The sequence below is a fragment of the Saccopteryx bilineata genome, chromosome 1, assembly GCF_036850765.1.
Source record: "Saccopteryx bilineata isolate mSacBil1 chromosome 1, mSacBil1_pri_phased_curated, whole genome shotgun sequence".
NCBI lineage: Eukaryota > Metazoa > Chordata > Mammalia > Chiroptera > Emballonuridae > Saccopteryx > Saccopteryx bilineata.
The window spans coordinates 82,106,538-82,131,998 of NC_089490.1; the positions used below are offsets into that span (position 1 = coordinate 82,106,538).

The following is a 25,461-nucleotide window of genomic DNA, read 5'->3' on the forward strand; positions in this document are numbered from 1 at the left end:
GAGCATGAGCTCATCTGGCTTGAGCATGGAATCATCGATATGATCCTATAGTTGCTGGCTTGAGCCTAAAGGTCGCTGGCTTGGGCCCAAGTTTGTTGGCTTGAGTAAACAGTCACTGGCTCAGCTGCAGCCCCGAGATCAAAGCACATATGAGAAGCAACCAATGAACAACTAAAGTGCCACAACTACAAGTTGATGCCTCTCATCTCTTTCCGTTCCTGTCTGTCTGTCTGTTTTGCTCTCTCAGAAAAAAAAAAAAGGAAAGTAAAAAGACAACTCATCAAATGGGATAAAATATTTATAAATTATATAGCTGTTAAGAGACTTGTATTCAGAATATATAAAGAACTCTTACAACTCAACAACAAAAAGACAGCTAGCTATCCCAATTAAAAATCAAGCAAAAGAGCCCTGGCCAGTTGGCTCAGCGGTAGAGCGTCGGCCTAGCGTGCGGAGGACCCGGGTTCGATTCCCGGCCAGGGCACACAGGAGAAGCGCCCATTTGCTTCTCCACCCCTCCACCACGCTTTCCTCTCTGTCTCTCTCTTCCCCTCCCGCAGCCAAGGCTCCATTGGAGCAAAGATGGCCCGGGCGCTGGGGATGGCTTTGTGGCCTCCGCCTCAGGCGCTAGAGCGGCTCTGGTCACAACATGGCGACGCCCAGGAAGGGCAGAGCATCGCCCCCTGGTGGGCAGAGCGCCGCCCCATGGTAGGCGTGCCGGGTGGATCCCGGTCGGGCGCATGCGGGAGTCTGTCTGACAGTCTCTCCCTGTTTCCAGCTTCAGAAAAATGAAAAAAGAAAATAAAAGAAAAAAAAATCAAGCAAAAGATTTAAATAGACATTTTTCCAAAGAAGATATACAAATGGCCAATAAGCACATGAAAACATGTTCAGTGTTATTAGCTATTAGGAAAATGCAAACCAAAACCACAGTGAGACACCATTTCCCACCCACTAGAATGGCTAGAATTAAAAAGACAGACAATAACAAGTGTTGACAAAGATGTGGAGAAAAATGGAAATCTCACACATTGCTAGTGGGACTAAAAAGATGTAGCTATTTGGAAAACACTCTGGCCATTCCTCAAAAAAGTTAATCAGGGTTACTGTATGACATAGCAATTCCACTTCTAGAGAATGAAGACACCCAACTCTACAAAACCTTATCCATGAACACTCAGAGCCACATTATTCATCATAGCCGAAAAGTATAAACTACCCAAATGTGCACCAACATAAATGAAAAACAAAAAGTACTATTTCCATACCATATGCTTCATGATGAAAAGAAATGAAGTATTGTTCATGCTACAACATTATACTTCATGAAAGAAAGCCACTCACAAAAGACCACATATCATATGAATCTATTTATATGAAATGTCTAAGACTGGCAAATCATAAACAGAAAGTAGACAGGTGGTCCACTGGGGCAAGGTGATGAGGGGTCGGGGGCTGAGAGAATGGTTATGTGGTTCCTTTCAGGGTTGATGAAAATTTTCTAAAGTTAAGACTGTGATAATGGTTGCACAACCCTCTAAGTTATAACAACCATGGGATTTTGTACTTTAAACCAGTGTCGTACACGATGTCAACCACATTTGAACAGAGATATTTAAAACAAAACCAGAAAACCATGCACAAGGGTTCATGGCAATTTTATTCATAATGACCCCAAACTGGAAACCCAGATGTACCCCAATAAGCGAGGGGTCAGACACAGGGTGTCCATACCAGGGAATACTACTCAGCAGGAAAAGGAATGAAACACTGATATACCACAACAGCTTGGCTGACTCTCCCGGGAACTATCCTAAGGGAAAAAAGCTAGTCCCCAAAGGCCCCTACCACATGGTTCATTATGTAACTTTCTTGAAGTGACAATTGATAGAAACAGAGGTCAGGTTGCCAGGGATAAGGAAGGGCTGGGGGAGGGAGGGATCCATGTGGTCAGAAAAGGGTCAGTGGGTGATGAACATGTTCTGTATGTCGACGGCACCGAGGTCCATACCCTGGTGGTGACGTTGCATTATTGTTCCCCATTGGGGGAAGCAGGGTTAAAGCACACTGGTGGTCTCCCTGTATTATTTCTTAGAGCTGCTTGTGAATCTATAATTATCTCAAAATTGAAAAAGTTTAATTAAAAAAGTGCTACAGGGAGGTCAATTAGGAATGACATTTTAAGCACAGGTGGGCTGTTACTCATATTTGCTGAATTCAAACATGATAATAAATGTAAGCTAGAACATATAATATGGACACTGCCTTTTTTGTTTAGTTGTTTGGTTTTTAATTTTTTATTTAATTTTATGGAAATAATTTTACTTACAGAAAAGTTATACACACACACACAAAATAGTATAAATAACACCACTGATCCTTTACCCATATTCACTTATAATTAATATTCTACCCATTGGTCTTATCATTACCTTTTTCTTTTGAGGTAGGTAGCCATTGTGCACACGTGTGCATGCGCACGTGTATGTATGTGTGTGCACACATGTGCACATGTGTGCTATGAATAAGGACATTGTCTTACACACTGCAGCCCCCTTTATCAATTTCAGCAAATTTAACAGACACACCATAATTTATGACTCTGCCAGTTGACCCAATCATGAGCTCGATGGCATCTTTTCCCTCCAGTATAGGATCGAAGATCAGGTCCTGTATTTTTCTGTGGTCATTTCTCTTTTCATCTGAAACAGTTCATAGCTTTTTTCTTTTTTTTTTTTTTGTATTTTTCTGAAGTGAGAAGCAGGGAGGCAGAGAAACAGACTCCTGCATGCATGAGCCTGACCAGGATCCACCCAGCATACCCACTAGGGCAGGGGTCCCCAAATTTTTTACACAGGGGGCCAGTTCACTGTCCCTCAGACCGTTGGAGGGCCACCACATACAGTGCTCCTCTCACTGACCACCAATGAAAGAGGTGCCCCTTCCGGAAGTGGGGGGGGGGCTGAATAAATGGCCTCAGGGGGCCGCATGCGGCCCGCAGGCTGTAGTTTGAGGACGCCTGTACTAGGGGTTCTGCCCATCTGGGATGTTGCAACCGGAGCCATTCTAGTGCCTCAGGCAAGACTATGGAGCCATCCTCAGCGCCCGGGCCAACTTTGCTCCAATGGAGCCTTGGCTGTGGAAGGGGGAGAGAGAGAGACAGAGAGGAAGGAGAGGGGGAGGGGTGGAGAAGCAGATGGGTGCTTCTCCTGTGTGCCTTGACCAGGAATCGAACCGGGGACATCCACTCACCAGGCCAACGCTCTACCACTGAGCTAACCAGCCAGGGCCATGGCTTTTCTTTGTCTTTGATGACATTGAGATTTTTAAGGGACACCATTTTGACATCCCTTCCCTCCCCCCATTTTTTTTTTTTGTATTATTCTGAAGCTGGAAACGGGGAGAGACAGTCAGACAGACTCCCGCATGTGCCCGACCAGGATCCACCCGGCACGCCCACCAAGGGCAACGCTCTGCCCACCAGGGGGCGATGCTCTGCCCCTCTGGGGCATCGCTCTGCCGTGACCAGAGCCACTCTGGCGCCTGGGGCAGAGGCCAAGGAGCCATCCCCAGCGCCCAGGCCATCTTTGCTCCAATGGAGCCTTGGCTGCGGGAGGGGAAGAGAGAGACAGAGAGGAAGGAAGGGGGGGTGGAGAAGCAAATGGGTGCTTCTCCTATGTGCCCTGGCCGGGAATCGAACCCGGGTCCCCCGCACGCCAGGCCGACGCTCTACTGCTGAGCCAACTGGCCAGGGCCCCCTCCCCCCATTTTTAAATAGAATATAGGAACTGCTTGAATTCTTACTCCCTATACCTCAATAGGAATGTGCAGAGAAGAATTGACAGTTCGAACCCCTACCTCACGGGACACCCCACGGTCCCATTCCAAGGCAGGTTCTTCAACAGGCTCCCAGCCTCTCTAGCGACATCCAGGCCCTCACTTTGTCAGCGTGCCAGCTGGCCATGGTCACAAGGCTTTCCTATTTGGAACCAGAGGTTCCCAGAGCTACACAGCTTTAATTCCTATTCAGGAGGACTGATAAAAGAAAACTGAAGACCTCCACTACTGAGTAAATTCTCAAATGAGAGGAGAGTAAAGAAAGAATGGAAACGAAATCTACCTGACATTGACATCAGGCAGCTTGGGGGTAATTCAAACAGCCTGCAAATGTTGCTAAGGATAAGTGGCTTCTGCAGTGGCTCCTCTGCTTGTACAACAAATCCTTTTTTACAGACACAGCCAGAAGGCAACTCACCACAAAGAAAAAGAAGCAATCTAAAAAAAAAAAAAAAAGTATACTTTTCTGCTATAAAGTAAAGCTTTGCATAAGAATAAGAGAAATGAGAAACCTAATAAGGGTTTATTCACAAGACCCAGTGCTAGAGGCTGAAGGACAGTCAGTCATGTTTTGGGGGTGACCAGGTCAGGCTTCCACTGGGCCAAACGTGGGAGCATGCCGGGATCCTGTCACAGCCACGGTGTTCTACGTGCAGAAGGCGCGCACGGCCACCCTGCCAGCAAGAGAGCTTACAGGAGGAGGCGGGAACAGCTGTCAGCACGCCTTGTCCCCAACACGCCCTGACGTGACCTTGGTCTCTCGTGTCTGCAGAGTTACAGCATAGGGTCCTCTGGTTGGTTTGTTTTGAATAAATCTGTTTCCTTTCTAAAACACCTTGTATCCATCCTGTCTCCATCCTGGCACACGGCATCACTGTCTCCCACCTGAATGGACCCCGGCAACAGCCTCCTAGTGGGCCCCCTCGCCAGCTCTCTCCCTATCCACCTGAAGGATAGGCCTGGTCATCCCACGGCCTCCTTGGGGACCTCTCTGAGGACCCTCAGTTCCAAATTCCAAATACCTAGATTAGCAGGCAAGGAAACAGACCAAGGATGAGCACTAGCCAAGGTCACATGGCAACTCCAAGGCCAGGCCGGACACAAAGTCAGCCCCCCCACCTCCCCACCTCCAGCCCAGGGCAGTGCTGGGTTCCCCACCACCACCCTCGCCCCATTCAGTGCCAGGTTCTGCCATCACACCCCCTTGCCTGCCCAAGCCGCACACCTCAGACCCTCTGCAAGCCCGGTTAGCCTGGTGACGCCCTGCAGCTTCTGTTCCTGGCCCCTGACCACAGCCAGAGGGAGACTTCACAGCTAAATCCAAGTGTGCCACCACTGAGAACCCTCCTTGCCAGGGGCTGTCGTCACAAAGCACAACCAGAGCCCGTGCAGCGCCTCCTAGGCCCTCCACAGTGACCTCCTGTCCTCTCCCCTCCCGGACATTCCTCCACAGTCACACACTTGTTCACGCTCCTCCCAGGAGCCTGGCCTGGCTGCCCGCTATGCCAGGACGCTCCCTACCCTGGCATTGCGTAGCCTAGCCACTCTCACCTTCCCGTTCTCCCTCAAGAATCAATTTCTCAGTGAGGCCACCTGTGAGCGTCCCCACGGTCCCTGGTGCTTGTGACCAGTTCACCTGCCCTCCGCAGGCCTCCCCCAAACTCAGCACCTTCTAACACACCGCTCACCACACTTCCCACCTGTCCTCCTGCCAGAGTGCCGGCTCTGTGAGAAAAGGGACTTTGTGTTTTGCCTGCTTACACATCCCCAAGTGCTTAGGACGATGCCTGGCTCAATGAAATCTGATGGTGAATGACTCCATCTTCTTGTATTTTCCTGGGCAAACCCCGCATTCCAGCCAAAATTAACCACTCAGCATTCGCCTACCACACCTCGTGCTTTCCAGCCCCCACACTTTATCCTGTTCCCGTAGTACCTGAAATGCCTCTCGTTCCTATACAGTTTAGGGAAAGCTCAAGTACCACTTCCTCCCAGAAGCCTTCCCAGATCCACCCAGCGGGAATGACTCCATCTCTCTGTCCTCCATGTCCCCACAGCTCATACCACAGGTTCACTGATGCCTTTTCTGCCCACTCAGCTCTAATTCCTTAACAAGAACACAGGTTGGCCACCTTCCCCTCCCATGCGAGGTGGGTGTCCAATAAACATTGACCGAATGAATCTAACACCAGTGATACATTTTGAATATTGTTCCCTTTCTTACAAAAAAAATCTCATATCATTTAAATTAATGAACCTATGAAAGGTAGAGAGGACACGCCAGCACTTAAAGGGTGAAGGCTGGGCCCTGGCCAGTTGGCTCAGTGGATAGTATGTTGGCCTAGAGTATGGATGTCCTGGATTTGATCCCCAGTCAGGGTACACATGAGAAGCGACCATCTGCTTCTCTTCCCCTTTCTCTCCCCCTTCTCTCTCTCTTCCCTTCCTGCAGCCAGTGGCTCGATTTGTTTGAGTGTCGGCCCAGGAGACAAGGATAGCTTGGTTGGTCTGAGCGTGTTAGCCTCAGGTGCTAAAAATAGCTCAGTTGCCTCAAGCATCGGCCCATGATAGGTTGCCAGGTAGATCCCGCTTGGGGTATATGCGGGAATCTGTCTTCCCCTCTCACTTAAAAATAAATAAAAATAAATAAATAAGTAGACAAGAATAACAGAATAATCAGTATAAGAAACAAATGGAAATTTCTACTATAAAGTTCCAGAAGTGCATCCTAATATTATACATTCTGGAAGGGGGTGCGTTTAAGGCTTCAGGGTCATTGATACCATCTGTAATCAGTTCTGAAAGTCTACACCATTCACTTAAACTTGTACCTGTGTTTGATGCCAGTGTCCCTTTTGTGGCAATGAAGCCTTTCTAAAAAGAACAGATACCTTCCCAATACTTATTTGTCTCTTCCATGAACATGGTACAGCCATTTTTCTATTTGGGCTTTATTTAATTTCTCTCCATAATGTAATCAGTTTTCTGAGTAGGAGTCTTGCATGCCTTCTTTAGATTTATTCTGAGGCACACAATATATAACATCATATGCAATTTAAGTTTTTATTATGAGACTATTACTTAGAAAAGCTTTAGGTTTACAGAAAAAGAATTCTTACAGCTTCCCCAATCCTCCTTTCTGATTTTCCTTTTGGGAACAGCTTGCATCCGTGCGGGTCATCTGTTACCACAAATGAGCCAATATCAATATATTGTCATTAACCAAAGTCCACAGTTCACATCAGGGTTCACTCTGTGCTGTACATCCTACATGTCTAGAGAAATGTGCAGTGACATGTACCCACCAGTAGAGTATCACGGAGTTGTTTCACTGCCCTGAACCTCCCGTAACCCCTAGTAACCACTGGTCTTTTCATTGTCTCCATAGTTCTGCCTTTTCCAGAATAGGACGTTCCACAGAGTTGGAGTTGTACAGTATGCAGTGCAGCCTTCTCAGATTGGCTTCTTTCAGGTATATGATATTTGATAATATCAGTGATATCACTTTCCAAAATGTCTTCCCAAGTGGCTGTACCATTTCACTTTCCTGTTACCAGCATACCAGCATATGAGAGTTCCTGGTGTCCCACATCCTCAGCCACACTTTAGTCATTTTTATTTTAGCCATTCTGGTTGGTGTGCAGTGATCTCTCTACTACCAATAGTGACATCTATGACTATTGTGCATTTTCCTAATGACTGATGACTTGAAATGTCTGTTCACGTGCTTGCTTGCCATCCAATGCCCTTTGCTGAAGAGTTCATCCAGTGTTTCCCCATGTTTGCTTTCATTCTTAATTGGGTTGTCTTCTTATTGAACTGTAAGAGTTCTTCAAATATTCCAGATACAAACCCTGTCAGATATGTTTTACAAATATTTTCTCTAAGTTTGTGATTTGCCTTTTTATTTTTAAGTGTTATTTTGATGAGCAAGAGTTTATAGTTTTGATGAAGTCCCATTTTCTTTTAGAGTTCGCTTTTTGAATCATATTGATATGTAAGAAATCTTTGCCAAACTCCAAATCACTAAGATCTCTGATACAGTTCTAACTCTCAGTTAGGTCTATGGCCCATTGCACATTCTTCTTCTTCTTAGTTTTCACTGTAGAGTGAGAGGAGGGTTGAGGCTCGTTGTTTTGCATTTGGGTCGCCAATTATTCCAGCACTATTTGTTGAAAAGATTACCTCTCCCACTGGTATGACTCATCGCTTGGTTGAAAATCAATTGACCATATATGTTAGGTCTATCTCTGGACTTGCTATTCTGTTCCACTCATCTGTCTATTTTCATACCAATACCATATTGTCTTGATTATTGTAGCTGTATAATACTTCTTGAAACCAAGTAGTCTTAAGTCCACCAACTGTGTTCTTTTTCAAAGTTGTTTCAGCCACAGTAGAGCCTCCCCATTTCTATATGATTTTAGAATCAGCCAGTTGACCTCTACCAAAAGGCATGCTGAGGTGTGATTCTAATCACCCTGAATCAGTAAACCATCTTGGGGGGGGATCCCCAGATTAATGACAGAGTCTTTGATACTACAGCATGGTATAACTCGCCATCTATTTGAGCCTTTTAATATTTCTCTCAGCAATGTTTTGTAGGTGTCTCTATACAGGTCTAATGCATTTTGTCCCTAAGCATTTTGTACTTATGGATGCTCCATTACTTTTAAATGTTAAATTAATCTTGTACGTGGAAAGAACCCAACTTTCAGCACATTGAAGGTGTCTTCTCATCCTTCTATAGCTGCCTTTGTTTTGGTTGAGAAATTATCTCCGAATTGATGCTCCTTTGAAAATAATGGTTTTTGTTTGTTTGTTTTTTACCTTTAGATTCTTTAAAGATTATCTCTTTATCTTTCCTTTTTTTCCATCGGTTTTACGATAACATATCCAGGTATGGTTTTTTTGTTTTTAATTCTGGGAGAAGTTCTTTAAGATTCTTGAATTTGTGATTTGATGTCACCAGTGTTAGAAAAACTTCAGCCACTATCTTTTCAAATACTGCTTCTGCCTTTCTCTCTCTCTTGTCCTCTTAGGATGCCAATCACATGTACAGTAGAATTAGTTCTTCACTAGAGGCTCTATAATTGTATCCCATTCTTTAGTCTCTTTGTGCATCGTTTTAGGTATTATCTTCTGATCACTGTTATAATTCACCAGTTCTCTCCTCAGTGGTATCTACTCTGCTGTATCTATGGAGCAGATAATTTCAATTTTTGTATTTTTCAGTTTTATAATTTCTACTTGATATTCAAGTCAATATGCTTTTTAAAAATATGATTTCTAATACTCCACCAAACTTCCCAATCTTGTCTTTCATCTTCTCAAATGTAGAAAGGAAGGTTATTTTAAAGTTTGTGGTTTATAAGTCTCATATTTAGAGTCATGAGGGTCTGTTTCTATCATCTGTTATATCTCCTGGTTCATAAGCTCTTCCCGCCTCATAATGCTTGTTTGGTTGTGTTGTGTGTCCTGTTGCACAGCCTTGACATGAGTGGTAGTGACAAACTATAAAAAGTATCACACAAAGCAGAAATCGTGCCACATGATTTTACTAATGGTAAGAATCACAACTGTTTCATGACTTTGAAAAATTTTTTTTAGCAAAACATTAAAACCTCTCTTCTTATGCATTGTAAAAAAACAGGGGAATAAAAAATACAGGAAAACATTACTCATTTTAGTATATTGTCACAAAAACATTCAAAGCACTAAAAATTAAATGGCTTTATCTTCTCATGAGAAACTTTCCAAGAGCAGCTTGACCTGTGTGCTTGCCTTCTCATTGAAAGACTTACAAACACCAAGTAAACACCTTTTCCAATGCTTTAGCAAACTGTCATACTCCTTTATGAGTTTGGGATCAGCGGCCAGCATTGTATCCTTTGACCTTTGAATGTCATGAAGTGCCTTAGTATTCCCTTGTGTGAAGTGTTGTTGTTTTTTGTTGTTGTTGTTGGGATCACTTTCTCTAGGACACCATCTTTTTCACCACAACCACATTCCTCGTTTTACGTTACAAGTCACTTTTAACTAAGTTCCTCTGCTACTGGTCCAGTGTTTCCCAAAATGCAGCAATGGTCACATTCCCATGGGAAGCTATTTTTTTTCTAAATCCATTTATGCTTGATTCAAATTTTACTTCCAGAGTTAATCACTTTTCATCCATTTCCTCCATTTTTATCTCTGCCAGCCAATCCCTCTTTGGCTTATCCATTTCTGGGAGACAAAGGAGGCAAACACAGTTACGAACTTTGTGGTCTGCAAGTGAACTGAATGACAGATGCACAAGGACCAATCACAGACCAATGCTGAAAGGAGTGACAGGATTGGCCACTGGGCCTTACGCACATCTGTTACATCTATGCAATGATTTGTGGACTGGAGAAGGGGTAGCTCAGACTGTATTACACAACCATTCACAGTAACTGAAATGTAAGCCATGTGGGTGGGGGGGCTGGTGCTGTTAAATTAAACTATCCGCAGTAATTAAAATTTGTACATCATAGAACTGAGCAAAGTGAGGACTGCCTGTATTTAAAATCTTTTTCTTAGAAATAGAGGTCAAGGATGATGATGCTGTTCTTCCTCCAGAGATGCATTCACTTCTGCCTGGCATCGAAGGCCCCAGCAATCTGGAGTTACCTGAACCTAATCACAAGGGCTAAGATGTCTGGCCTTTAGTCTTTGAGCAGCTGATCAATTCCTAGGTCACGGGGGACAGCTTTTTGAGGTTCCAAGCCAAAGCTTGAGATGTTTACTAGGGTCTTCCCTTCTTAAAGCTCTTATATCCTAAATTTTGACTCCTGGCCCCATAGAAATGCTACTCAGGTTCTTAACTGCTTCATCAAAATAAGCCCAAATGTCACGTTTCCATCATCTTCAGACCTCAGCCTGCTGTCTGTTCACCATCTTATGAGCTAATGCCTCAGCACATTTGAAGATTTTTCTCCACCTTTTCAAGCTTACTTCCAAATTACTAAGCCACTATTAGAAATGGGGCTCCCCATCTTAATGTGTTTAAACTACTAACACTCATGAATATTTGTCAACGCTGCAGGTTATAAAGGTCATTTTTCTATTTTTTACTTCCTACCAAAAAAAAAAAAAAAGGTGATCCCCAGTCAGGGCACATACAAGAATCAACCAACAAATGGATGAATAAGTGGAGAAGCAAACTGATGTTCGTTTCTTTCTCTCTTCCCCACCCCTTCCTCTCACTACTATTGTTTATTTATAAACAATAAATAAAAAATTGACTAAAAAGAAACACTTCTGTACTCTTCAATAAAATCCACAGACCAGAATATAGGAAACCTACTGCATTTCTTTAAGATTTCCATTGTTATCCTTAAGGGTTTCCTCATATTCAGGCAATATTACTCAAATAATAACTTGCTAATAACATTTTAGGCCAGAAAATCAGTCCTATTTTCAAGAAGCACAAGGACATAGCTTATGAAATAGCCAGGAAGGCTCTGTCGCTGCGACAGACGTTTTAGAAACCTCCTATGCCAGGCCAGGTTGGAGCTACTCTGGGTCCAGGAATGAAGGAAACAGAGAGATAGCCCTGCCCCGTGGAGCTGCTGTGCTCAGCAGGGAGACAGAAGAGAACCAACAATGAAAGCCACACAAATCAGAGGGAGACAGGACAGGGAGAGGCTGCCATTACAAGAAGGTCAGAGAGGGCCTCCCCACATGAGGAATGAGAACACAAATGATATCCTTTTTTCTTATAAACAGGGGCAGGGAGCTAGGGCAGTCCTACAGGCCCCGCGACCTCCTTACCTTCCAGCACCCTCAGCTGCTAGAGTTTTCCCCTTGGCTCCAGTCGAACGGAAGGAAGGAAGAAGCTGCCAGGTTCTGCACTCGTGCTGTCTCGTACACATCACTCCTCTAAAATGTCACCACTTGTGCAAGGCCAGGATCACCGGCCCTACCTTTGCTGCCTAACGCACTGGGCAACTCCGGTCACAATTTTGATCTCCGACGTTATGAATCTGCCTTAACAGGTCACCCACATTTGAGCATGATCAGGACGTACTGTGGTCTCAAAGCTCCACACCTTCCTGAGCAGTTGTTAGTTGCCAGTCGAATGTAAGTTCCATGTGGGCAGAACTAGGGTGTGGTGCCTAATAATGGCCCTCAAAGATATCCATGCTGCACTCTGGGAGTCCGTGGATATGTGACCTTGCATGGCAAAGGGGCTCTGCAGATGTGATTAAGGGTCCTGACAACCCTGGCCAGATGGCTCACTTGGTTAGAGCATCGGCCCGATATAGCAAGGTTGTGGGTTCGATCCCTAGTGAGGGTATACAAGAATCAACCAATGAACGCATGAATAAGTAGAATAACAAATAAATGACTCTCTTATTAAAATAAACTTTTTTTAAAAGCTTTAAAATAAAAAAAGGGTATTATGGGTTGATATGTATCCTTTCAGAAAGATATGTCCATGTCCTATCCTCCAGTACTTTGGAATGGGACCTTATTAAAATAGGATCTTTGCAGGTATAATTAGTTAAATTAGGCCATACTGGAGTGGGCCCTTAATCCCATCTCACTGGTATCCATATAAAAAGGGGAAATGTGGACACACACACAGAGAACTCTGTGTGATGACATAAGCAGAGACTGGAGCAAAGCTTCTACAAAACAAAGAGTTCCAAGGGTTGACAGCCACCACCAGAAGTTAAGAGGAGGCAAGAAGGAAGGATAAAGCCCTGGCCGATTGGCTCAGTGGTAGAGCATCGGCCTGGCATGTAGATGTCCTGCGTTCGATTCCCAGTCAGGGCACACAGGAGAAGAACCCATCTGCTTCTCCACCCTTCCCCTGCCCCTCTCTTCCCCTCCCGCAGTCAAGGCTCCATTGGAGCAAAGTTGGCCCGGGTGCTGAGGATGGCTCTATGGCCTCTGCCTCAGGCGCTAGAATGGCTTCGGTTGCAATGGAGCAACACCCCAGATGGGTAGAGCATTGCCCCCAGTGGGCTTGCCGGGTGGATCCTGGTCGGGCACATGTAGGAGTCTGTCCCTGCCTCCTCACTTATCACTTCAGAAAAATACCAAAAAAAAAGGGAAAGATCCTACCCAGAGTCTCAGAGGAAGTATGGCCCTGCCAACACCTTGACTTCAGACTTCAGGCCCCCAGAACTGTGAGAGAATAAATTTCTATTGTTAAAACCAGACTGTGGCGCATTGTTATGGCCACCCCAGCAGACCGATACAGATACAGACCCTAAAAGGGGAGATTATCCTGGATTATCTAGATGGGCCCAACAGAATCACCTGAGCCCTTAGAAGCAGAGAACTTTCTTTGGCTGCAATGAGGCAGGTGGAGGTCAGAGATTCAGAGAGTGACAAGCACTTAGTCCAGGTTGCTGGTTTTGACAACTAGGACACCACGAGCAAAGAAACTTGGGTACTTCCAGTGGACAACCTCTTAAGAGGATGAATTTTACTGTTTTTATAAAAATACAGTTAATAAATATGACTGAAGGGAAAAAACCCTCAAATCCAGTTCCCTTTCCTGGTTTTCAGGGAGACCAATGGAAGGGAGTGAGTCTGGTGTTCAAAGGTGGCCCTGCCCACAAAGGAGAGCAGGATTCCTCAGGCACATCAAGCAGCCAGCCCTGCACCCACCTGACGTACCAGGGCCCATGATGCCCGACATGATAACACTGCCTCCCTCCCTGTCACCCCAGCCACAAAGCAAGAAGCCTGCCTGCCCCCAAAGGCCTTGACATCACTCATTGTCTATTAGCCCAGGAAAGGAGCTTGCACTTGTCTAGGGAACAATTTCCCTCCTTCACTTGTCAAACCAAACGGTGTCAAACTAAGGGTACAAACCAGCCAGCTCTTGTCCCTTAAAGCCTGCCTTTCAGAGAGCAATCATCATACTTATATGATTAAGGCAGATTCAGGCTCCAAGGGTCCACCTGCTATGAACGCTGGAACTATCGTGACCAAGAGTGAGAAGGCAGCTATGTGACGACAGTGCTTCTCGAGTACAGACCATTACATGTATGATTAACATTAACATACCCCTGAGATTTGATTCTGCTGACCTAAGTGGGTCAAAAGGATTTCACTTGAGCACTTAATGCCCTTAAGATAATCATCAGAACTAAACTGAGTTCTGAAATTTCTTTTATAATTTTTGTTCACTCTTTCCTCTCTCCCAGCTCGGTTCCTTTACTGAAAGAAAATTCTGAATTTAAAGACAAATAATTGAGCCGGATGTTCAGATCACCATGAAAACATGGTGCTGCAGGAAGTACCCACCGGCCCGCTGTGCTGGCTCCCACCTGTCACGCAACAGTGCTGCCTGTCCTCTCAGTCCAGAAGCCACACACTTCACAGTCTCCAGTGCTCTGTACCGGCAGATGATCGCCTGGCACTCACATGTTGGTGCTCAGTCAGGATCTGCTGAATAAGTGAATGAGCTCATAAGTAAGTAAAGTATTCAGTGGACAATGGCCACAGTACAAGCAGGATAATCAGAGAGATTCAAACTGCCAGAATGGTATGTGAGGGACAAAAGTCCTGTATCCAATTTGGGGCAGGATCAAGGAAGGCTTCGCTAAGGAGGTGGCCTTTGTTTAAGCCAGCGGGAGCTGCAGGCTCACAAAGCTGGTCCTGGAGCACCTGCTGGTGGCCTGCTCAGAGACAAGGGTGAGCCGGGCAGCAATAGCTTCTGGCCTCCACTGTCTAGGCGTCTGTGACTCACAGGGAGAGGGACTTGAGTCCAGCCTCACACAAATGAACACAATGATCCTGAGTTTTAGATAGAAAGCACCGAGGGTTCAGTGTCTGCCTTGGAGATCCGGCCTGGGCACGCAGGTCAGGGAGGTTTTCCTAAGAAAGTAATTTTAGGCTGAGATCACAAGAGTAATGATTATGGGGGTGAAGAGGAAACTGGGGGTCAGGGTTCCAGAGTGTCCTGAAAGCATGAAACTGGGAGCAGCCAGTATAGCAAGATCAGTGCCTCCCCATACCACAAGGATGCCAGGAAATGAGGGAGGATATGTTAAGGCCAAGAATTAACAATGAAAAAAACATCTATAAGGTTCTTAGTATGTGCCAGGTACAAGCACCCATGGAGAACGTTCAAGTAGTCACCCCACTTATAGATGAGGATACTGAGGCACAGGCCAGACGAGCAGTCCGTCTGTACTTGTCCAGCCTCTACTGCCCCAGTGGGAAGCCTCTCCCAGGACAGAGAGGAAGACCAGGGCCAGGAATGGGGAACAGTGGGCAGCTCAGAACTGGACATGTTGAGTATAAGTCTCCAAGAGGGTCAGAGGGTGTGTGACATGAGGAATGTAGGGCCTGAGATCATAACAGGGACCAAGGCTGGCTAGATCCAGCAACCGTGGTGAGTTAATGTTGGCCCAGGGAGGAGACAGCCAGGAGGCTTGGAGGAAGCTACACACCACCAGAAAGTGAGTGCCCGCCTCCCCGTCCCCTGGCAATGTAGCTTCCCAAGTATAAACACAAGGACCAAGGACGACTATGATGATGATGACGGCAGCTGTCTTCTAATAACAGGCAAGTGGATGTGTTAATACCTTAGGCTGGAACCTCATCTTTTCATCTCTTAAAACTAATCCCTCTCCCAAGTTCTAAGTTTCATTGCACTCCCCTGTCTCTCAGAGGTTTCATTCTCTGACAGTACCAGATCTGGCATCCTAACTGGGCACGTATCTTTCCAAAATACCTTCTAGAAAATGGCTCATTGTACTCAGCAAGCCCACGTGTGAATCTGTTCATTCTAAACAGAGTAACTGAGTGTATCTCTCAGGTACTGTACCCTTTGCATCTGTCCACACAAGTCAGCCATGGGTGTTATCTGCTTCTTTTCCCTTCTAGTCTTCATTCTCTTAAGTCTTCTGCCTCTGCCCATATTAAAGATTATCGGCTGTCCTTGAATGTGGTTAAATATTCACCTTCACTTAGACTTCTGCCCCAGACACTGAAAGCTAACGTTGTGAGAGTCATCTAGGTACAGAGATTGAAGCAGAGAAAAAAAAAGTCAATAACTTTCAGTTTCCAAACTGAAGAAAAAAAAAGACCATACTTATCTCTTCTCACTGTGTATTCACACACAGGGCCCAGGACTTTGAGAGAATTATACTGCTTCCCACTGAGCCTTTACTCAGGTCACCACCACTGTCACCTGGCTCAACACACCCAGGCTGGATCCACACCTCCTGTCTCTTGGCTGACAGCAAATCTCTGGTATTCAGGCTGCTCAGTGGTGCAGCTGGTGGTCAGCACTTCACCCACCACCGGACTCTCACCCCTCTCACACTCCTGCCCCCACACTGGCCAGTGCAAGCACCTTTGCCCTACCTGCTCCCAGTCCTAGAACCTTCTTTCTCTGAACCAGACAAACACTCTAGGCACCAACATTTCTGCCCCCACACTCTCTTGGCATCACTTGTCACAGGAGTTCGTTGACCGTGTGTCTGTGAGTGTATGCGTGAGCCTGGGTAGTGGCTCTCAAGGAACAGCAGCTTCAGATGCATTTAAACCCCCGAGGAAGCGAGTGCTCTGTCTTCTCCTCGCTTCCTACCTTCCCAGACTCTGCCTCGTTTCACCCCACGAAGGCACACTGTTAAGATCTCTGCACAGTTGAACTTGTCAAAAATATCTTGTCTCTTTCAGGAGTCATTGCTGAAAACCAAGGATTAGGTCCGTTTTTTTATGGTTTGAGAGCCCCAGCAGCGTCAAGTCTTCCTTTCTGGAAAACGCTCTCCACAGGCAGTTTTTCCAAGGCAAGGAAAGAACAAAGGTAGTTCTCTGCGCGTCTCTGCACCCCGGCCTGCTGGGGCTGGACCACGAGGGGTGAGAGCTGGTGACGGACTGTCACATTTCCAGAGTGGAAAGAAAAGGCAGTCATCATCTCCAGCAAACTCCCCCCACCACCCCCCCCCCCCGCCACAACGCTGTAGTGAACACATCACACACCGCAGGGCATTTCTAGGGTAATCACCTCAGCACACCACAACATGGTTCTTTTTAAGACAAATTTCAGATTTCTCTGAACATTTTCACTTTCATGAATTCCATCCCCAATTAACAGACAAAGACCAGAAATAGGAGTGGACAGGGAATTGAGACACTGACCCAATATCTCAAATGGGCTGTCGCATTCAAAGGAGCTAAAATGAGACTGCAGTCTAGAATTTATCAAATTTACTCATAATCCAAGACGGAGAACAATACAGTCCTCGAGCTGGCAGCCCAATAGGTATCAATTTGTCCAAAAAGACAGCTGACTGAAAATGCTTCTAAAACTTCTTTTGATTAAAAAATAAAATCCCCATCTGGCCCTGGCCAGGTAGCTCAGTGGGTTAGAGCAATATGCCAACGTTGCAGGTTCAATCCAGGTACATATAAGAATCAATGGATGAATGCATAAATAAGTGGAACAAAACAAAGAAACAAAATCTATGTTTCTCCTCTCTCTCTAAAATCAATGATTTTTTAAAATCCCATTTAATATACGGATAATAGAAACTTACTTTAAGATAATCAAAATTTGACTGTCACTTGACCCTGAATTCCTGCATTTGACAAGCCACATGGCTTCGTTGTAAACATGCACTTAAGCACTCGTGTGAGGCTGACAACTAACTTCTTAGAATATGTCCGAAGGGGCTCTATCCATGTCAATCTCTAAATAACTGGGTCTCTGTCACTGTAGCTTGGCAACTTGTCACCTTGATGTGGTTATCACATAACCACAGACTTATTCAGTTACACATGGCTGCAAGAAACCTTGGGGCCTCACTCACTTTAAAAAAAAAAAAAAAAAAAAGGAATGAGGATATGCTGTTTTACGTAACTATATCATAATTTCAAACCATTCAGAGGAAGCGTCGCACCCTTGGAGATAGATGTCATTCTGCATCTGCCTTCTAACTCTCACTGTTCAAAGGGATGCTTTTTCAAAAGTTTTACTTATGGTCTCTAAGTGCACTCTCGCTCTCTGAGGGGTGATGGAAACAAAACAATGCTAAGGGGACATCCTCTTGCCGTGGGCAGGCCCACTGTCTGTACTTCTAGGTATCCCCGCACACACGCCCAGCCAGCTGCCACCCTCGTTTGAAGACTGTAGAAAACAGAGGCCCGTCAATAAATAGTTGTTGGATTAAACTCTTCCTCGATTATCTGTTCCACGAATATTTACATTTTAGAAGAACCTACTGAAAATATAGGACCAGGTGGGCAGAAATAAGCAAGACTGCTCTCAGGGAGTTCAACTTGGTGGGGAAAGTTAGCCTTCTAACTGGGGACCGTGACACAGGGCAGCACCTAGGCCCGGCTGAAGGAAGAGGTGCCTGTGCCCAGGGAGGTCTTCATCAAGCATGTTTCTGCAGGCCCTCCCAGAACGAGAAAGAGCCCGTTCCATGAACTGGTACACCAGAGATACTGCAGTAAGGACCAAATCCCGAGGGCACGTGCACATTCAGAGAAAACACAAACCACTCAGGATGGTTTGGTTCTGACTGGTATAGAATTCTCATCTACCTATTCAAAAATGGGAAAAAAAAAAACAAACCACCAGCATATCTGGGAGAAAGTGTGTCTCTTCCTGAAAGCCTTGGAAAAATCATAAAATGGTCAGAGCAAAACTAACGCAGGTGTCAGATGTGGCCAGGTAAGGGGCGCAGGCAGGCAGTCCATGGCTTCCTCCTCTGGGACACCTCCTGGGCTGCCCACAGGTTTTCATGTTTTACAAAACTCTTCATGTAAGATACGACTTTTGAGCCTCCCAACCCCTCTGAGAGGGGGAATGGAGGGGAAATCCTTTTTTTTTTTTTTTTTTTTTAATATGAAAACAGCAGTCTGGCTGGAGAGGTGGCCAAGGACCCACAGGTCTAGCAGGCAGCACCTTAGTGACGGGAATCCTGGTCTCCAGGGAATGGCCTGATGTGTCTCCACCACTTATCAACTGCTTCCCTGGTGTGAACCAAAATTTTCAAACCCTTTTTCTTGTACTATATGCTGACTTCAAAACACAGGCAGCTCAACCACCAGAATAGCTACGCCAGACCTGACTGAGGACAGCATAAATCCTTCACTTTCTTTGTTGTTTCTTTTCTTTCTTTCTTTTTTTAAGCAAGAGAAACAGAGAGAAAGAGAGAAAGGGACAGATAGGGACAGACAGACAGGAAGGAGAGAGATGAGAAGCATCAATTCTTCATTGCAGCACCTTAGTTGTTCATTGATTGCTTTCTCATATGTGCCTTGACCCCAGGGGCTCCAGCAGAGCCAGTGACCCCTTGCTTAAACAAGCGACTTTGGGCTTCAAGCCAGTGACCTTTGGGCTCAAGCTAGCAACCATGGGGTCATGTCTATAATCCCACGCTCAAGCCAGCAACACTGCATTCAAGTTGGTGAGCCCATGCTGAAGCCTAAGACCTCAGAGTTTCGAACCTGGGTCCTCTGCGTCCCAATTTGATGCTCTAGCCACTGTGCCACTGACTGGTTAGGCAATCCTTCACTTTTTGAAGTATCTAACCTCCTCCAACCATCACACAATCATTACCACACAATGCTAAGCCATTAAATACTCTTGAAGCAAAAAAACAACCACACTTCCAGTTCACAAGCAAATTGAACTACCTCGTGTCTGTGACCCACAGAGCAGGCCGGAAAATTCACAATGCAGGTGTTCCCTTCCCTAAGAATGTCACTGCCTGCAAGCTACAAGAACACTGGGAAGAAGAAATGAGTATTTCAGATACAGTCCGCTGGGACATCCAGGGCTCCTCCTATGTGGTACTTACCTTACAACTATCTCACACCAAGTTGGAAATTAAAATTCTTGGCCTAATCTTCCCTGACCACATGGCCTTAGAGGGCAGCTAGCTTGCAATATGTAATTAAGAAGGTAGAAACAACCGACACAGCAAACACCTACCCTCCAGACATAAACTATGCCTTTTTCTGAAATGCCTATGAAACATTTAACACTGACCCTGTACCATGCCACTGAAAAACAAAAATAAAAAGAGGCCCTCAACTTCCAAAAAAAGCAGAAACTATACGAGCCACATCCTCCAACCGCGATGCAACCTGTGAGCACAAACGCTCCAGCAACAACCACTTGGAGGTTAAGATCTCCAATCCCCTGCCAACCCATGCGCCATTAAGACCAGATCCTCACACGCAGATGCTGTGAGAGAGGAAAAAGATGGAAGAGAAACTGGAGTGCTTAAAATCTGTTTACACTAAGCAAAGAAACATTTTAATTTTAAAAATTTAGGATTACTCAAAGAATATTTATTATAAAAACACACCAAGGCTCATAGACAGCATTCCAGAAAAAGAACACTGAATAGCAAGATATTATGGCAAAAATAGTTTCCCTTCCGCACCCCAGTGTCACCTTTTAAGATGATGAAGACAATCTTCTTTAACTTTATTTTTAAAATACTTTATTTTCTTTTTAGGATTTTTTTTATTGGTTTTATGAGAGCTGGGGGGAGCGAGAAGTATCAGCTCAGAGTTGCTTCGCTTTAGTTGTGCATTGCTTGCTTGTCATATGTGCCTTGACCCGGCAAGCCCAGAGTTTCGAACCGGCAACCTCAGCATTCCAGGTCGACGCTCTACCCACTGCACCACCACAGGCCAGGCCTAACTTTATTCTTTTACATTTCGGTATAAAAACTGGCTTCATGACCAGATCCCTGGTTGCCTTGCTCAAAAGCAGCTACTCAATAATGACGATGCTCTCCCCACTGAGTCACCCTGCCAGGGCTCATAATGGAATATTATATAGACACTTTAAATGGTGAAACAAAAAATTTATTCACATGGAAGTATTTTTCATAATCTAATAGTTAATGCAGATCACAAAAGTTTATATAAAAGAAACACTTTTTTTTTCTGTCCTCTCTCATGCACACACACAATGTTTACAAATCTGTTTACAAGTTTGACCAACGGCAGGAAAAAGAACTGTCTATGATAATGGAATAACTTAATATACATCTAAGAGAACAGAAAAGAGAAACACTTGTTTTTCTACTGTCAATTAATTTGCTCTTGATTCAGAGTTGTGAAAATTTTGCAAGGCTCACCATTTAGCCCCTCATGGACAGTGACCATGCCACCAGCCGCATCCCACTTCTCCAGCCACCCCTGCCCTACTGGAGGGCAGGTCTCAACCCAACCTACTATCTCAGCAAGCCATCTGCTTGATATTCAAATTGCAATTAAAACAGCTCTTTACTTGTCAGCGACTGTGACTTCATGTCTGTTAAGTAATCACATTTCTCACAGTAACACTATCCAGTTTTGAATTACACAAAACCGGCCTGCAGAACAGAAATGAAGTCCCTACTGAAACTGACAGAAGACAGTTTTCAGAACTTAAAAGGGAATCTACCCACATTTATCTCACTTTCAAAGCCCTAAAAATATATCCAACCTTGCATCACAAAGTAATAATTAACCCCCAAATAGCTAGTCTGTAGGACAACAGAAATAAACACTTAAAACATTTGGGTTCAGGAAGCATTAGTAAATCAAGCCTTCTATTTACCTGTAATGACAGCGTCTTGGTACTGAGCTTGTCTTGCCACAAACTGTTACTTCACAGAAGAAGCAGGGCCTTTAACTGCGGCCTTGGCAGTAAGAAGGTAAAGGAGGAAATGATTACGATATGTCCTCTGGATTCTCCCCAACGCTCCACCACCTTGGAAGAGGAAAGTCACTGTGACCCCGCTTCTTCAAAGGCAATGGTATGGCAGGGTCGCTCTCAGGAAACCCTGTGCCTCTCTCTGTGACCATTCCCCCGCCATCCCTTCCCAAGCAGCCCTGAGATCGGAGAGGGCCCTCTGCTTTGGGGAGGGGTGGCTGGAGTTTGGGTTGGCGCGCAGCCCCGGGGTCCCCGCAGCGCCCCACGAAACCCAAAACATTATATCACCATGAACTTTTCTTAGAAAGAACCTTGACATTTGGGGCACGCCGTCCCTCCTTTAAACTCAAACAGGCGAGGAAAGCTCGGGTGTACAGTTGTCCCCTCCTAATTTAGGATGAGAGTGGGACAAAACCGACCCTCCGGACTTTCGCCAGCACCACCCTGCGCCCCTGTGGCCGCAGCCAGGACCCGGAGAGACCCGGGCGCGGACCCACGCGGAGCCCGAAGCAGGAGAAGGCGTCACGCGACGGAGCCTGCCCTGGGTTTGCCCGGCCCGTCCTGGTGGCCCGCCTGCGCTCGGGCGCAAAGTGGGGCAGTTCCTCAAAGGTGCCCCATGGCTGTTAACTAACCCGCTAGTGAGCTTCTCCCATCGGACCGTAGCCGCCCGGCGCGAGGCCCTGAGGGTCGGACTGTCAGGATCTAGGGCGAGCTAGCCTCGGGGACCCCCTGGGATCTCGGGAAACGCCCCCTCTCGTCGGTGACGCCTAAACTCCACGGTGCCGAGTGGAGGGCGCGCTGGATGCCCCGCCTCGTGGGCCTTCCCTCCCGGGGAACAACCAGAGGACCAGTGTCTTTGAGGTCCCAGCCTCAACCTCCACGCAGCCCCCAAACCCAGCGACAGCAGCGGGCGCCGGAGCTCCGGGGGGGAAGGCGGTGCAGGGGGCGGCCCCCTGGGCTCGGGGCTACTCTGCACGAACTAGCGGCGAGCGCCCTCAGCCCGCGCCCCCGGGCCCCGCGCATGCGCCGCCGGCCCCGGCCCCTCCCCTGTTCGCCGGCGCTCTGGGTCCCGGGGTAGGGAAGGCCCAGCCCGGCCCGCTGAACTCCGCGCGCGTCCGTTCGCCCCCGAGCACCTGGGGCTGGGTCTGCCGCCTGCTGGTCCGCCGGGCGAACGCGCCGAGGGAGGAGGCACCGGGCCCGGGGCTAGCGGCTGCCCCCGCCCCCGGCCGCTGCCCCCGCCATGGGACCGCCGCGTCCCCAGCCCATGCCGGGCACCGCCTCCTTCCCCCGTGCCAACCGCGCCCCCGCGGCACGCGCCGCCCCTCTGTCTCCCAGCCCGTGGGGCAGCGCGGGCGGCTTGCACGGGTGGCCGTCCCGGAAGCCCCGCCCCGAGGCCCCCACTTCGACCCCGACCCCGCCCCGGACCTCCGGACCCGCCCCCAGACCCTCCAGCCGAGGCCGGGGAGGGACACACCCCCCAGATGGCGGCGCCCGATTGGCTACCTACGAGGTGGAGGCGGAGTCGCTCGCAGCGACTCCCTCTTCTTGCCCCTAGGTGGCTGGACTAGTGGGGAAACTGAGGCGGGGGAGGTGGAGGGACTGCCAAGGTCACCCCGCGGGCGAGCACGGCGCCTCGATGGGACACGACGTACGGGCATCCGCGCGTGTCCAGCCCCGCGCACCCGGAGGGGCTGAAGTCCAGGCAGGGGTGGGCTCCAGGCTGCGGGACGGGTGGAGGTTCCCGCCCCGCGCCCAGGCTAGGCTGGCGAGGCCCCACCTCCCTCCGGGAGCCCAGCTATGCCCGTCTGTAGTGTGAACTGGTCTCGATCTGCCGAGATGCTGTGTCCTCGAGTTTCAGGGGTTCACGGGGTGCGGGGCTGGCGGGGAAGGATCTTGTCCTGGGATCCCAGAATGCAAAAGTAGGAGAAAGAGAGTGCGAGCTAGGACGCGTCAACAGGTGGCGGAGGTGGCGAGGCGGCGGGCTGGTTGCCGAGATGGGTGAAGGGCAACCAGAACGGGCGCGAGGACGCGCTACCAACTCTGACCACCCGTCCCTGCCCGTCCGGGGCTGCAGTAGAGCCGTGCCCACTCTTCTGGTGTATCCAGTTGACGAGCTGACTTTGCCCCGCCAAGGTGCTGGGTCTTGCTAGAGCAGGGGGAGGTCGCGGCCCGACAGCCACTGAAGAGGGGGAGGGAACTGCAAAGCGGCTTGCTTCGCGCAGCGATGCCCGAGTTCCCCGCGCGGAAGGCAAGAAGCCCCCGGTGCCAGCGCATCAGGACGCCCCTTCTTTAAGAATGAAATGTGTGCTATGCCAACCCTCCTCCCCACACCTTCCCCCCACCGCCACTGTTCTATTTGCAGTGGCAAGCGCCCAGGAGGACCTACTCAGGGCAGGAAACGCCCCTCCAAACAAATCCTGTATTATGCAGAGACCTGGGAGAGCAGGCCCACCTGGCCCTTTCGCAGGTGTCTGAAACTTACCCTGTTGATTAGCCCCATTCCTGTGGTGAACTTTGCCCCACCCTGCAGACACCCACATAACCTACCCACGCCCACATTGACAAGCCCAACTTTTATTGCACTTGCTAATATTTATATTATTTCAGAGTTTACAAAGTGATCCGTGTACATTATATCCTAGATATCACACAGGTTGGGCAGGCAACAGTATTATTTATTTATACATCTCGGAGCCATATTGTGCTGGTGTCATGAATATAGCAGCCAAGGAAGCTGACCAGGACATCCAGGCTCAAAGACGTCACCTGACATATTCCAGATCCCAGTCTGTCAGGGACTCAAGAGTCCAAATGCAAGGGGTGTCAGCGTCTTTTCCCAGATGTACCATGATTATCATAAACACAGTTCAACCAAGTGGTTGGAAAGACCTGGAGAAAATTGATTTAAGGACAAAGCAAGCTGTGTAGGGTCCAACAGGGTAGTGGGTATACCAGCAGACATAGAGAAATTATATTCTTGGGTTCTAGGGGCTCCCAAGGTTTTAGGGAGAGAAAACTTGTTTTTTGGGCATGTATTGAATTCGTCACTTTTAAATAAATACTCTCAGCCAGCCCCCAACCCCAATCCCGCCCCAGTTGGAAAATGGAAAGGCAAGATTTTCCTCATGGGAGAATGCTGGCCAGAAATGGCTCTATCTGTGCTGTCCTGGGGGACTGTTGGGTTCCTGTTTGCCATGAAGACCTTGTCACACAGCCCACAGAGGAGAAACTGGCACAAAGGACACCTCTACCCTGCTCCCAGCTCCTGCAAGTTCCTCCCTTTCTCCCTCCTTCCCCTCCTTCAGCATTGATATAGTGTAGGCAACTTAACAAAACAGAGACGGCCTCCTGTACGAGGGCTGAGCAGAATGTCCCCTGTCACTTCAGGGACAAATAAGTACTCTTGAAGAGGCGTCTGCACACCGCTTGAGTTCCTGTTTGGATCCTCGCTAAGCCCTGGGAGCCTTTGGGGCACATGCACCTTCGGCCATGGCTTTGATGTATTTGGGGCTAATATTGCTTTAGGTCCCATTTCATGGTTTCTCATCTGGAAGATGTTTGGAAAGATCATTATATTATGCCCCACATTACAATAGGGAGACTGAAGCTCACAACCAGACTGCAAGGCCAGTTGCAAGGCATGGGAGAGGAGGCGAGTCTGTGGAGCCCCTTGCCCTGCTGAGCCACCCCAGGATATATCGACCTGCCCAGTCCCACTAGAGCAGCCTGGGTTCTCTCTCGTGCTGTGCCACCCACCCCCAACCCAAGGAGAATCAAGAAGCTGGGACACTCAGAGGAGGGGAAGTGAGTAGCTGGAGTAGGCGACCGGAAGTGATAGGGGTCTGCCACTAGAGACTAGGCAGCAAGTTAGACCCCAAACCTATAAGCAGTGGTGCCAGCCATCTGTGTTCAGAGAGAAGGTGACCTGCCTGCTGACCCTGATCCCTGACAGGCAGAAGTGTCTC

The 25,461-nt window shown here is 47.5% G+C and overlaps 1 protein-coding gene across 20 annotated transcripts in view; it reads right to left on the reverse strand.

The window, feature by feature from the left end:
• PPARA (peroxisome proliferator activated receptor alpha) overlaps positions 1-23,026 on the reverse strand; it is a 69,805-nt gene extending 46,779 nt beyond the window's left edge. For 5 of the 20 annotated variants that reach the window (XR_010728988.1, XM_066255419.1, XM_066255359.1 and 2 more), the window contains exons 1-2: positions 22,630-22,847; positions 21,401-21,482 (exon numbers count right to left, since the gene is read on the reverse strand). The gene's annotated coding sequence lies outside the window, so the exon portion shown is untranslated. Of the gene's footprint in view, positions 1-14,147; positions 14,269-21,400; positions 21,554-21,807; positions 22,079-22,128; positions 22,569-22,629; positions 22,848-23,003 lie in introns of those variants that run through there. The other 15 variants (XM_066255366.1, XM_066255318.1, XM_066255308.1 and 12 more) reach the window with 10 other exon arrangements.
• Between the last annotated feature and the right edge of the window lie 2,435 nt (positions 23,027-25,461).